Raw genomic sequence first — 15,750 nt, forward strand, 5'->3', positions numbered from 1 at the left:
AACTCTCTATGTGTTTAATTCACAATTATATTGTCTGTTAGAAAGGGTAATTTTTAGTGAGGTTTTGGGTTCTAAGAATGTACATTTCCCATATGTAAGCTTTATGTTAAGCACCTTACTTCTGAAATAATGTTTTAAAGTCAGAAATATTTTCCTAGTCACAACACTTAGATTGAACAAAAGTTAAATTTCTTATGTGGCTCATGGTTTTATTTCTTTAAATTAGATGGATTATAATACTGAGACTTTAGTATTTGTGAACAAAACTGTCCAGAGAGTCTGTGTGTGTGTGGGGTGGTGGTGGTGGTGGTGGTGGTGGTGGTGGTAGTATTAAGGGTCAAGAAAAAGTTTCAAAATATAACCCTAGTTTTAAGTGGTATTTAATAGATTACTTGAAAACTAGCTTTTATCCCAAGTAGTATAATGAAATTACACTCTCAGAGATTTCTGGTAAGGATTTAAAGTCAAAAGCAGAGACTGTTTCTCTGTCTTCAGTCTCTTGACTTTACAGTAACATATGTCATGCCTCTGGCAACTGTTTCCTATATTAACTATGATATCTGATCACAAGTGACCAAAAAAAAAAAACAACTAAAAATTGCTTTCGCAAAAAGAGTGTATTGGCTCATGGAACTAGGAAGAACAGGGGTGTGTGTATTCTTAGTCAAACTGATTCTATTAACTAATAGAGTTCTTGTCATTCCACCATCTTTTCTGAAGTCAACTTCCTTCTGTGTGTCACTCTTTCCTAATTAGAAGGGATACTGTCCATTTGGTAGAGAATATGACTACTCACAGCTTGAGTCATATTCTTACAGTTGGTGAATCATAGGGAAAGAGAATTTCTCTTTTCTAGTAACTCTGTAAATCTCTAGGAAGGGCTCTCCTTGGGCCTAACTTTGACCCATCAAAGCTCACGTCCATCCATCCCTACGACCATGTGGCAGTGTGCAGTGATTGGAAGCTCCAACAGAACCATGTAGTGTTGGGAAGCAGGTTATCAGTCCCCAAAGGATTCGGAGAGAGAAGGTGAAGGGTATCGGAAAACATTTCTTTGTTCCTAATTCCCCTTTGACAGCTCTGATTTCTGTTTCCCAACGACTGCATTGTATTCTCATCTTCTTCTTACCTCCTGCCTCTCATTTAGACTTAACATTGTACTCTTTTAAAAATCTATGTTCTCTCCCACAAATAGCTCATCTTAACATACAGTTTCAACTAGCATCTACTGAGAAGCACTGTTAAGTTTATATTTTTACACACCAGTACAGTCACCTTGTACTTGTCACACAAGAGCATAGGTGTGCATTACAAGTTTACCCATCCTCTAGAAGCTTATATGCTATAGAAGAAATGCAAATAGACAACATCCATGATAAGGTTAATTTTTAACTGATTTCTTAAATCTTAAGAGAAAATTTTACGAACCACATTTTACTCTTTCCCAGCACTGCTGAGACTTAACTATGGAATTGGCATTCTTACTAACAGTTAGGTAAGAACTGTAATTAATAGAACTGTTTTTCACATATCAGAAACATTAAATGCATATACCTTCCCAAAAAACATCTGGGAAAACTAATCTCTGAAGGAGAAACCTTTGCAATATATTCTACACTTATCAAGTTTCCTCATTCCAGCACTCTACTGAGTGTAGTGACCTGAGTCCTTTTCACTATCTACATTAGTCACATCCTCAGTTCATTTCTTCATACAATAGAAGCAGACAGAAAATCCCTTTTAATATATCACAGCAAAGTATAACTTTGAGAAACCAGCCTGACTGTTCTGCTACAGGTACTGCTCATCTCAGTGTCTGTACAAGAATGGACCACCATGGGCGAATGAAGCCTGCGTTCATTTGATTCAAGGTGGTCAACTTGACATCACTGTGTATCAACCTTTATAGGACAGCTAGAGGCAAAATGTGGCAAATGCCAAAAGAAAGGAAGCAAGTGTTAGGGGAGTAGAGAGGGAGGAGAGATTATTCTTTGAAGGGGCAGAATAGACGGAAAGCAAATTAGGGAAGAATATGTTTGTTGAACATTTTCAACTTTGAGAAACATCCATCCAGAAATTGAAAATTGGAATTTAGGTTTCAGGAAGGATTTCTGCTGGAGTTTGAAATATGGGAAGCATTTAATTAATCAACTGCTACAAATGTTTATCCGTGTGAGTGAGCAAATAATTTCTCAGCTTCCCAGTTTCCCTATCTTCACAGTGGGGAAAACAATGTATAATTATTAGGATTTCTGTGGGGATTTGGAATTTATGTAGGAAAATGTTTTTGTCCTGTTCTTATTAACTAGTAAGCCACTGTTATCAGTATCCCACTTGCCATTAACAGTGTGCTTGTCTCTGTCATGCTGATGGGAGTGAATAAAGTTGTCAAGAAAGTGAGTCTAATAGAAAGGGCCGCCATATTTGACTCTTCCGATGACTGCATTCGCTGGCTGTGTTTCACTTGGTCCTGACCCTCTTTTGTTCATCTTCCAGGACCTTTATTCTTTGTGATTCATTCCTTCATTTTTTTTTGATTATTTATTTTTTATAGTTTTATTCATTGATTTTGTTTGTTTTATTTTTTAATTTATATTTTATATTGGAGGATAGTTGATTTACAATGTTGTATTAGTTTCAGGTGTACAGCAAAGTGATTCAGTTATATATATATGGGTATTTTTTAAAAATTATTTTCCCATTTAGGTTATTAGAGAATACTGAGCAGAGTTCCCTGTGCTATGCAGTAGGTCCTTGTTGGTTATCTATTTTAAATATAGCAGTGTGTACATGTCAATACCAAACTCCCAATCTATCCCTGCCCCCCACCCATCTACCTTGGTAACCATAAGCTCATTCTCTAACTCCGTGACTCTCATTCTGTTTTGTAAATAAGTTCATTTGTATCATTTTTTTTTAGATTCCACATATAAGCGATATCATGAAATTTGTCTTTCTCTGATTTACTTCACTTAGTATGATAATCTTTAGGTCCATCCATGTTTCTGCAAATGGCATTATTTCATTCTTTATTATGGGTTAGTAATATTCCACTGTGTATATGTACCACATCTTCTTTATCCATTCATCTGTTGTTGAATATTTAAGTTGCTTCCATGTCTTGGCTATTGTAAACAGTGCTGCAATGAACATTGTGGTACATGTATCCTTTCGAACCATGTTTTTCTCCTGATATATGTCCAGGAGTGGGATAGCTGGATCAAACAGTAGCTGTATTTTTACTTTTTTAAGGGACCTCCATACTGTTCTCCATAGTGGCTGTACCAATTTACATTCCCACCAACAGTGTAGGAGGATTCCCTTTTTTCCACACCCTCTCCAGCATTTATTGTTTGTAGATTTTTGATGATGGCCATTCTGACCAGTGTGAGATGATACCTCACTGTAGTTTTGATTTGCATTTCACTAATAATTAGCAATGTTGAGCACCTTTTCATCTTCCTCTTGGCCATCTGTATGTCTTCTTTGGAGAAATGTTTATTTAGGTCTTCTGCCATTTTTTGATTGGGTTGTTTGCTTTTTTGATATTGAGTCACATGAGCTGTTTGTAAATTTTGAAGACTAATCTCTTGTCAGTTACATAATTTGCAAATATTTTCTCCCATTCTGAGGGTTGTCTTTTCATTTTGTTTATGGTTTCCTTTGTTGTACAAAAGCTTTTGAGTTTAATTAGGTCTCATTTGTTTATTTTTGTTTTTACTTCTGTTTCTCTGGGAGATGGCTCAAAAAAGATCTTGCTGTGATTTATGGCAAAGAGTGTTCTACCTATGTTTTCCTCTAACAGTTTAATAGTATCCAGTCTTATGTTTAGGTCTTGAATCCAATTGAGTTGATTTTTGTGTATGTTGCTAAAGAATGTTCTAATTTCTTTTTTATTACATGTAGCTCTCAAGTTTTCCCAGCACCATTTATTGAAGAGACTGTCTTTCCCCCATTGTATAGTCTTGCCTCCTTTGTCATAGATTAATTGACTGTAGGGGCCTGGGTTTATTTCTGGGCTTTCTAAACCTTTTCCATTGATCTATATTTCTATTTTTGTGCCAGTAACAAACTGTTTTGATGACTGTAGCTTTGTGGTATACAAACTGTAGTATCTGAAGTCAGAGAGCCTGATTCCTCCAGCTCTGTTTTTCTTTCTCAAGATTGCTTTGGCTATTTGGGATCTTTTGTGTCTCCATACAAGCTTTAAGATTTTTTGTTCTAGTTCTGTGAAAAATACCATTGGTAATTCTGATAGGGATTGCACTGAATCTGTAGATTGCCTTGGGTAGTACAGTCATTTTGAAAATATTGATTCTTCCAATTCAAGAACAGGATATATCTTTCCATCTGTTTGTGTCATCTTCAATTTCTTTCATCAGCATCTTACAGTTTTCAGAGTACAGGTCATTTGTCTCCTTAGGTAGGTTTATTCCTAGGTACTTTATTCTTTTTGATGTGATGGTGAATGGGATTGTTTCTTGAATTTCTCTTTTTGGTCTTTTGTTGTTAGTGTATAGAAGTGCAACAGGTTTCTGTGTTAATTTTGTATCCTGCAACTTTACCAAATTCATTGATTAGCTCTAGTAGTTTTCTGCTGGCATCTTTAGGATTCTCTATGTATAGTATCATGTCATCTGCAAACAGTGACAGTTTTACTTCTTCTTTTCCAATTTGGATTCCTTTTATTTCTTTTTCTTCTCTGATTTCCGTGGCTATGGCTTTTTTCCCTGGGTCCTGGTGCACATGAGACCTTGGGTGTGCCCTCCAAGAGTGGAGTTTCTGTTTCCCCCAGTCCTGTGGAAGCCCTGTGATCAAAACCTGCTGGCCTTATAAGCCAGGTTCACTGAGGTCTTCTCCCATTGCCAGACCCCCCAGGTTGGAAAGCTTGATGTGGGGCTCAGGACTTTCACTCCCATGGGAGAAATTCTGTGGTATAATTATTTTCCAGTTTGTGGGTCTCCCATCCAGTAACTATGAGATTTGATTTTATCGCCATTGAGCTCCTCCTACCATCTCATTGTGGCTTCTTCTTTGTCTTCGGATGTAGGGTATCTTTTTGGTAGGTTCCAGTGAGATTTTTGTCAATGGTTGTTTACTGACAAGCAGTTACTTGTGATTTTGGTGTTTTTGTAAGAAAGAGTGAGGTCACATCCTTCTACTCCACCATCTTGCCAGCAAGCCTCCAAGAATTTGCCTACATTCTTTCATTTTTGTATCTTGAATCTCTCTATTCACCAATACTGTTAAGTTATCATATCATGGATATGATTTTGTTGTATCACTAATAATATCAAGCATAGCTTACATTTACTAAGTGCTGACTAAGTAATCCTTGTAACCACTCTATTAGGAGAAAATTGAGCCAAACTCATATCAAGTAACTGACCCATGATGCAGATGGTAAGTGACAGAGACAGACTCTGAACCAAGATGGTCTGAATTAGGGTCCCTCAGACTTTACCACTTCCTTAAGCTGCCACTCTTTATAAGAGAAGTAGCTGCATTCAGTCATCTCTGTTCAAATTCTGCCCATTATCTGATACTTATTTACAGTCTCAGGGAAGCATTTCCTGAACACAGTGGCCATTGATGGTCTTCTCTATACCTCAGGGTTCACACACAACATCTGCCCCAGGAATATGGTTCAGAAAGTTGAAAGTTCTATATGAGATACAGTGATTGGTGAAAATAGTAGGATAGTCAGAGTTTGCAAAGGTGGAGAGAAGGAAAAGAATCTATTAGGCGGAAGTATGGCACAAGCCTGGGCACCACTCAGGAGTGAGCATGGAAGGCCATAGGAATGGTGAGGATCCTCCTGAGGTAGAGGAAAGCAAAATAAAGGTAAATAAGGAGAGTGAGATCAGAGTTGTGAATGACAGGTGGAGGATTTTCAATTTTATCTTAAATGAAGTGGTTAAACAGAAAATTTTAGAAAAGAAACTACTAATAATTCAGGGTTTCAGAAAGACCAAATCCATGCTTGGTTTTGATAATGGATTGTAAAAGAATACAAAGCTAGGAAAATTGGTAGAGAAGCTATTGCAACAGTCCAAGTGTGGAGTGTGAGTGCTTGGAATGTGGTGGTAGTGGGGAGAATGGAAAGAAAATGTGTGGATTCACAAAGCATTTGCAGGAAGACACTAAGGAGCTTGATGAGTCATGGCTTTAAGTCAAGATGATTGGGAAATAGACTAATTCACATCAACTTAGGCTGGTCAAATTTGCCTCTTTGAATTATTTTCCTTTCAATGAGGAATCAGCAACTGAGGAATTTTGTATCATTATGTCCCTCTTGACTCTGCTTCTTACTCTGAGGTGTGGATTTATTCTAGTAATAAGAATTGTGATTTTGTCAGTTTTTGAAATCTTACCCATCCTTGTCCAGCATACTTTTTGCCAGCTGTCTTAATATTAGAGGATCATAGTATTACTTTATTTAGAATTCTAGCCCTAACTAGTCTTCCCTGGATGTTCAGTGAGGGAAAAGAAAACAGGGGAAGGAGAATTAGGGTGTTTCATGAATTATGTGATATCATTTATTTTCCAATGTTTAGCCCAGTAAGGTGTAAGCTCTGTGTTCAGGATGCCTCTCTAACTTGGAAAAGCATGGGTCTATTTTGACTTAATCCTATGCCTCCCCAGGCAGAAGTAATTGAGTCTCCTTAATTATTTCTTTCTATTATTTCCTTATTATGACTTTCACCACATTTCTTCTTAATGAGGTACACAATTGCAGTCACTACCATTAAGTTTTGAGTCCTCAGGGACAATATTTTCACCTGGAAGCCAGACTTTCATGGTTAGTTTCTCAAACTTATTTTAAAAAGGACATGGAGAAAAGAAAAGAGGAGAAAGAGAAAAAGGGCCTGGATGTAAGAAGATACAAGTGTTTATATAAGTATAAATGTGCACAAAGAAGAGGAGAATTTTGTAGTAATTAGTAGGAATTGCACATAGTCAATTTATACACTATGCACACACACACACACACACAGAGAACCTGTCTATTAAAAGCTTGAGAAATTATTAGGCATGTTTTATTTTAAAAAATGTGTCAATACATCTAGGGTATTGGCAAAGTTTGAGCAATAACTTTTTGTTGCTTTTTTTTTTCTTTTGCTAGTTTTAGACATAAGCAGATTCCTTCTTGAGCAATATGATATTTTTTTTTGTCAGGAATAAAGCTGATCATGGAGTGATCACTTCCTGTAGGATTAATGACTGAGCCAAGAGACAGTGACTATAAGGCTAGAAATGAGTTACTGGGTGAACAAAATATAACTCTTTTTAAAACATTACAGCCATTCAATGTTTTCTGTTTATGGGTATTTCTGAGACACCCCAATATTTTCTGTGTATATAGATGCCATTTTACATTACATGGTTTCTCTCTTATGACCCCTTATGAACTCTTATGCTTACTGTTAAATAATTCAAGGCAGAATTATATTTTATTGTTTTGAAATTCCTCAGTGCTTAGTTCAATCCCTAACAGCATGCATTTTTATATAATTAATAAATATTCATTGTATGTACTACCAAAAATCTGTTGTTTTCTGGGTTGTTTTCTTTTCATCGTTTTTGATCAACATATACATGTTTTGATCAACATGTATTAACAGAGCACGTTTGTCCAATACCGAGATAAGTTCTAGAAAAGTTGTTTTAAATGATTGAAAGAAATACAAGAAAACATGGTCCCTACTCTCAAGGAACTAACTCTCATGTCATATAATGTCAATGCTATCCCAATTTTTATTTGCCTAGTGGGTTTCTACTTTCAAAGACCATTTGTCTACATCTAGTCTTTCAGACTTTTATTATTCTCTACAAAGAGTGGAAACCTAAGTATTTTTGTAGGAATTGAAATATTTGCCTCCATCTGTCATTTCTACTTTCATCCTTTATTTCATCTTTCCTATTTAAAAGAAAGTTGCAATTGAGTGATATCTTTAAATACTAAGATGACAAGTGAAATGATGAAAATTCAGGAGAAGCAGTAGTGTATGTGACAGTCTATAGTACCAAAGCTAAGGTGTCAGTGTCTGAGAATATTTATTTATGGATCTGCATTGCTTCTATACCTCAGAATTGTATAATGGCTTTAAAGAATAATTTAGGGTATCTATTTGTCATCAATTAAGAAAGAATTCATAACATTTGAGTTTGTACTACTATTTGAATTTTACTGCTGAAAAGAACTTATGAGCTAACCAATTCTGGTTAGATACTTTTACAGATGAGGTAATATCTGCACAAGTCCCAGTGACAAACTTGCAAGGTAAAGGCAGAATTTGCACAGAACCCCAAATCCGTGACTCATTCAATCTGGGGATCTTTGTTTTAAACTATGTTTCTGAAAAATACCATGTGATATATTTTACCATTTATGCCACATACATCTTACTGTCATAGCAATTCTAACACAATTGGATACATAAGGCTTTGTCCACATGACACTAGATGAGCTTACCGAAAGGAACAACATTTTAAAGTATCTATTTCATTCATTCTTCATTCAGAAATATTCAGAGTGCCTACTATGGGCCAGGCACCTTCAAGCTATAGGAACCTGGAGCTCTAAGGTAGACATAGCTACTGACCTCTGAGGGGTTCTTGTACTGTTTCTCAAACTGATTCTTAAAAACCTGTAGCTCCATGAAAGTATATCAAGGATTAGGTAAAAACAGAGGTTTCCACCAGTCAATAAAAATTTTTAAAGTGAACTATTCGTTGATTCTTATCTATTTTGCACATGGTGTATGGGAGGATTTTACTTGAACAAAGAATTCTAAATCTAAACCAGCAGAATCAAGTAGCTTGTAGAAGACAGAATAAGCTCTATTTTGGATAAAAGAAGAGTATGTCACCATGCTTCCATAATAATAGGCAATGTATTAAAATGTATTATAAACAGATTTCTGATTTCACTCTATATATGTCCCTATTTTCTGTTTTTGTAAATTGAAGTATAATTAACATATAACGTATTAGTTTCAGGTGTACAACATAATAATTCTATATTTATACATATTGTGAAATATTCACCATAATAAGTGTAGTTCACATCTGTCACCGTACATAGTTACAAATATTTTTTCTTGTAATTAGAACTTTAAGAGCTATTCTCTAAGCAAATTTCAAATATGCAATACAGTATTGTTAACTATAGTCACCATGCTGATATTACATCCCATGATTATTTTATAATTGGAAGTTTGTACCTTTTGACCACCACACATTTTGCCCGCTCCTTACTTCCTGGATCTAGCAACCACCAATCTGTTCCCTGTATCTGTGAGTTCAGTTTTTTTGTTGGTTTGTTTTTTTTACATTTCTATATACAGTTGAGATTATATGGTGTTTGTTTTTCACTGTCTGACTTATTTCACTTAGCATAATGCCCTCAGGGTCCATTCATGGTGTCACTAATGGCAGGATTTCCTCTTTTGTGGCCAAATAATATTCCTATGTGTGTGTGAGTGACAACTCTTTTATAAATTCATTCATTGATGGACACTTAAACTGTTGCCTATCTTGTATTGTAACTAATGCTGCAATGAACATGGAAGTGCACATGTATTTTTCAGTTTGTGTTTTCATTTTCTTTGGATACATATCTAGAAGTGGAACTGCTAGATCATATGGTAGTTCTATTTTTTTTTTTTTTTTTTTTTGCAGTACGCGGGCCTCTCACTGTGGTGGCCTCTCCCGTTGCGGAGCACAGGCTCCGGACGTGCAGGCTCAGCGGCCATGGCTCACGGGCCCAGCCGCTCCGCGGCACGAACCCGTGTCCCCTGCATCGGCAGGCGGACTCTCAACCACTGCGCCACCAGGGAAGCCCTGGTAGTTCTATTTTTAACTTTTTGAGGAAGCTCCAGATTGTTCTCCATAGTGGCTGCACCAATTCACATTCCCACCAACAGTGCGCAAGTGTTCCCTTTTCTCCGCATCCTCATCACCATTTGCTATTTCTTATCCTTTTGATAATAGCCATTCCATTCTGACAGGTGTGAAGTGGTATCTCATTGAGGTTTTGATTTGCATTTCCCTGATGATTAGTGATGTTGAGCATCTTTTCATGGACGGGGTGGCCTTCTGTATGTCTTCTTTTGAAAAAAGTCTATTTAGGTCCTCTGCCTAATTTTAAGATCAGATTTTTTTTTTTTTTGCTATTGAGTTACATGTTTTCTATATATATTTTGGATATTAACTCCTTGTTTTTCTTTGAATTTTTCATATTTTTTCGATTATAGTTTATTACAGGATATTGAATATAGTTCCCTGTACTATATGGTAGGACATTGTTGGTTATCTATCTTATACATAGTAGTGTGTATCTGTTAATCCCAACCTCCTAATTTATCCCTCCACCACCTCCTTTCCCCTTTGGTAACCATAAACTTGTTTTTGATGTCTGCGAGTCTGTTTCTGTTTTGTAAATAAGTTCATTTGCTCATTTGTTCATTTCATATTTTAGATTTCACATATAAGTGACATGATATGATATTTGTCTTTCTCTGTCTGACTTGCTTCACTTAGTATGATAATCTCTAGGTCCATCCGTGTTGCTGCAAATGGCATTATTTCATTCTTTTTTATGATGAGTAGTATTCCATTGTGTGCATACCACATATTCTTTATCCATGTTGAGTTGATTTTTGTGTATGGTGTAAGATAGTGGTCCATTTTCATTCTTTTGCATTTGGCTGTCCAGTTTTCCCAGCAGTACTTATGAAGAGACTGTCCTTTCTCCATTGTATATTCTTGGTTCTGTTATTGTTAATTGATTGACTACATATGCATGGGTTATTTCTGGGCTCTGTCTTCTGTTCCTTTGATATATGAGTATTTTTATACCAATGTCATCCTGTTTTGATTACTATAGCTTTGTAATATCATTTGAAATCAGAAAGCTTGATGCCTCCACCTTTGTTCTTTCTCAAGATTGTATTGGCTATTTTGAGTCTTTTGTGGTTCCATACAAATTTTACGATTGTTCTATTTCTGTGAAAAATACTATTGGCATTTTGATAGGGATCGCCTTGAATCTGTAGATTACTTTGGGTAGTATGGATGTTTTACAATATCAATTCTTTCAATCCATGAGCATGGAATAAATTTTTGTGTTTCAATGCCTTATCAATGTCTTATAGTTTTCAGTGTATAGGTCTTTCACCTCTTAGTTAAACTTATTCCTAGGTATTTTATTATTTTTGATGTAATTATAAATGGGATTTTTTTCTTAATATCTCTTTCTGGTCATTATTAGGGAATAGACACACAATGGATATTTGTATGTGGAATTTGTATCCTGCAACTTTACCAAAGTTGAATTTTACCAAATTCATTGATTTATTCTAACATTTTTTGATAGTCTTTAGCGTTTTCTATATATACTATCACGTCATCTGCAAGTAGTGACATTTTGACTTCTTCCTTTCTAACTTGAGTGCCTTTTATTTCTTTCTTGCCTAATTGCTCTGGCTAGGAGTTCTAATATTAATGTTGAATAAACATGGTGGGAGTGGGCACCACTCTCTAAATATTTTCACTATTTATTTCCACAGATGCTTTTTTTCTTCTTCTTTTTTTTTTTGTGGTACGCAGGCCTGTCACTGTTGTGGCCTCTCCCATTGCGGAGCGCAGGCTCCAGACACGCAGGCTCAGTGGCCATGGCTCACGGGCCTAGCCGCTCTGCAGCGTGTGGGATCTTCCTGGACCAGGGCATGAACCCATGTCCCCTGCATCGGCAGGCAGACTCTCAACCACTGCGCCACCAGGGAAGCCCCACAGATACTTTTTATAATTTTAATAATTTTTATACTCAACTGATCACCATGTTGAAGAAAAAGCTAATTCTCTATAAATGTAAAGTTTTGCATTTAAGAGAATGCCGCCTTTTTGAATGACATGACACTTTTATTTTGCAGTTGATAAAGTGTTAAAGAATTAGGCATTTGCTATTTAGGCCTTTGATGTTAATTACATGAGTGCATATTACTGAACATGTTGATTACTGGCTGAAGCAACATTATTTAGATTATGAAGTTACTTTGGCACACAGTACATAGTTGGAGTCTCCTGACAAGATGTCTTAGAATTCATGCTCTTATTAACACACTTCCTGAGTGGAGAGGTCTCTCTCCTTCATTTTGTGCTATTGTGAAAATTGATTCCATTTTTCTAATGGGACCTAAAATATTCTTTTCTAGAGAGCTCTTGAATTTCTCAGCTACATAAAGTCATTTAGCTTATGGCCCTGCAACACTATCCAAGGTATTTAAAATCACACAAAAACTCACAGATCATATTGCTTTTATTTACTTGGTGACTAGCTGACCTTCAAAGATTCATCAGGAAAGTAAATGACATATTGGGTTTATATTATGAGGCTAGGTAGTTTTTCATCAACTAAAAGAATCCAGAAATTATCATACCATATGATTTGTTAAAAGGCTGTAAGTTTAATTTTATTTACATCTTGCAGAGTTGGGGGAATTTCAGTAGTTTATTCAAATTTTGCATCTATTACAGGCCTTTAAAAATAAGAGCTAAGTGGGCTTCCCTGGTGGCGCAGTGGTTGAGAGTCCGCCTGCCGATGCAGGGGACGCGGGTTCGTGCCCGGGTCCGGGGAGATCCCACATGCCACAGAGCAGCTAGGTCCGTGAGCCATGGCCGCTGAGCCTGCGCGTCCGGAGCCTATGCTCCGCAACAGGAGAGGCCACAACAGTGAGAGGCCCGTGTACTGCAAAAAAAAAAAAAAAAAAAAAGAAAGAAAGAAAAGGAAAAGAGCTAAGCAATGGGCACAATGAAAATATGTTCATTATAACTATAATTGCTAATTCTTTGACCTATATAGACTGTGTTCTGTTGACGATATCAGAAAGAATTTTGTTTAAAACTTTTTGATTTGGTTATGTAGTCCTTTGAAAACCTAGGTTTTCTATTATTTTCTGCTACAAAACTTAGAAATAACATTTAAGGAATGGTAGAATAGCAAGTATTGTGTTTAAGTAAGTCAATAGCTTTGAATATTATAACTATTTTTAAAAATTTGCTATGCATTCAATATGATAAATTCATATTGTGCAAATATATTCTACTGTTAATATGCATTCACAGTGTACATGGATAATGGTTCCCAAGGAAATGTTATAAGATATGCTCTGAATATGTATGAAGAAAAATAGACACATGTATAAGTTCAAAAGGGTCCTATAGTAAGGGTCCAAAAGGCAGAATATATGGTTGTATTAATACTCATTCACTGAAAATACTGAAGAAACAAAAAAAGACACATTACAGTAAAGTCTGAATACATATTAAATGTGTACCACAAACTTAGCAAGACTTTATGAGTCCATTGATTCTACACAATGTGATGTTGATATTTTTTTTTTTTACAAAACATTAGCTCATCCATAAACAAAGAAAATGATTTAGATTGGACAATACAACTCACATTTTAATAAGATTAAATGCTTAGAAGATATTTCCACCTGTGTTCCATTGATCAAAGTATAGGTTTGGTGGTTTTGCTACCCTTATGGGGGAATAAACTCCTGGGAAGCTGATCCTCCCACAGAGTAGAGCTATCAGTTTTGGAGAAAATACCAAAAAAAAAAAAACAAAACAAAAAAAACCCAACTACCTGAAGGCTATGGATAAAGGCAAAGGACAAAAGCTAAGAAATTTTAGGGGGAGTCAAAACTTGAATGAAAGAAATGGCATGGTTTGAGTTTCTGGGTTTTGCAAGCTTTGGATTAAGGGCAAAAAGCTGAATCTCCAATAGAAAACCCATGGTATTTTTGGTCTAAGGAATCAGGAGACAGCTCAAGGTGGCCACTGCCATATGAAAATCACAAGTAGCCCTGAAAATAGCCAGAGAAGGGTAATCTCAGGTTCTATGTATAAATTCTGCCCCAGTCCCTGAAGAATACATAAGGACCAAAAATTAAACTGAAATTTGAGATGCCATAGATGAAGCAGAGTTTTCAGTTTGAAAATCAAATCAAGTTAATTACCTGCCAAGACAAAAATAACAATACTCTTTAAAGGAATATAAAGGTATCTAGTCTCCACAACATAACACTCACAATATCCAGCATATAACACGTATAGAAAAAAGAAAAAGATAAGAGTAGAATTCAATGAAACAAACAAGCAATAGGGAAAATCTAAAAGCCAAAAGCTGGTTCTTTGACACAATCAACAAAATTGGTCATCTACTAGATAGTATATCAAGGAAATAAAGGGGAGGTGGGGAGGGATGGAGACACAAATCAAGACTGAGTAATGGATGGTCATGGCATCTCCTACAGATATTAAAAGGATAACAAAAGAATGTTAAGTATGACTTTTTGCCAACAAAATTAACTACCATAAATACAAATTACCAAAATTGACATAAGGTAAAACAGAAAATCTGTAACCTCAGTACAGGCAAAGATTTCTTAGAACACACACATACACACACACACAATTATACTTCAGGAAGGTTGTTAAATAAAATACAGGTTTGGGAAATAGATACTTGGCATTGTATTTTCTAACTATAGTGCTTTAGAGTCTTTGAATATGTGCATAGGGAAAACACTAGAGAAATGTTATTATGCCTAAACACACTGTGGTAGGAAGCTTTTGACATGGTTCACAATGAGCTCTATCTCTTGGTATTCACTCCCTCATGTAATCAACTTCCATTTAGTGTGGGCTGGACCTAGTAACTTGCTTTTAATCAATAGAACTAGGTGACAAAAAACCATGTCTTCTATCTTGCTAGCACCCTCTGTCTTGCCGAAGACTCCGAAGGACTCCAGCCAATGTCATATTCCAGCAACACTGTAGGGCAAGACTATTCTACTATTGGTAGTATTGGTGGTGCAGTTTATGTTGTAAATACAAGTGAGCCTTCTAAGCATACTCTTCTTTTTTGTGTGTGTGTGGCTGTCAGGTAGATTTCTTTTAAAATTTTTATTGAGGTATAGTTGATTTACAATGTTGTGTAAGTTTCAGGTGTACAGCAAAGTGAACCCGTTATATATATACATACATCCACTCTTTTTTAGATTCTTTTCCCATGTAAGCCATTACAGAGCATTGAGTAGAGTTCCCGGTGCTGTACATGTCATGTGAATTTTTGCCAGCATCACATAGCCAATAGCATCTTCAGCATACTTCAAATGGGTTTTTGTTTGATCACCTGGGGGAAATTTAATAAACAGTCTCATTGTTAGAGAGGAGAAAACTTAGTCTAGAAATCCCTCTAATAGAATTCTGAGAAGAATTAAAAACTTCTGGAATATATAACTGAGATCCTACTTTGATATAGGCATACATGTTGTAAGAAATGCGGTACAACAGGTATAAGGTTTGGAGTTCTCTGAATGCCCACTTCACCTTCTCCTGTAACTTTGCACTTGCTACTTCCTTTCTCTTTCTTCCTCACCTTCCTATCTATGGTTAAGTCCTTCTCATCCTCATTAAGGCTCTTCTCCAAACCCATTTCATTCTTCAGACGCCTCTCTCTCAGGATTGAGTTTGTTGCTGCCTCTTGTGTCCCATCATAGGGCCCAATTCCTACTTCAAAGTATGAATCTCATTATATTTTATTCTTCTCTTTACTTGATCCTTTCCCTTACTCTACTTTTAAGTTCTTTTAGAGCAGAGATTTTGTCTCTAATTCTATGCCCCTCTTACACACACTCACAGCATGCCATTGTACTTTACTAACCACTATTTGTA

This window comes from Leucopleurus acutus (genome assembly GCF_964270905.1).
Source record: "Leucopleurus acutus genome assembly, chromosome: 9".
NCBI classification, from domain to species: Eukaryota; Metazoa; Chordata; class Mammalia; order Artiodactyla; family Delphinidae; genus Leucopleurus; species Leucopleurus acutus.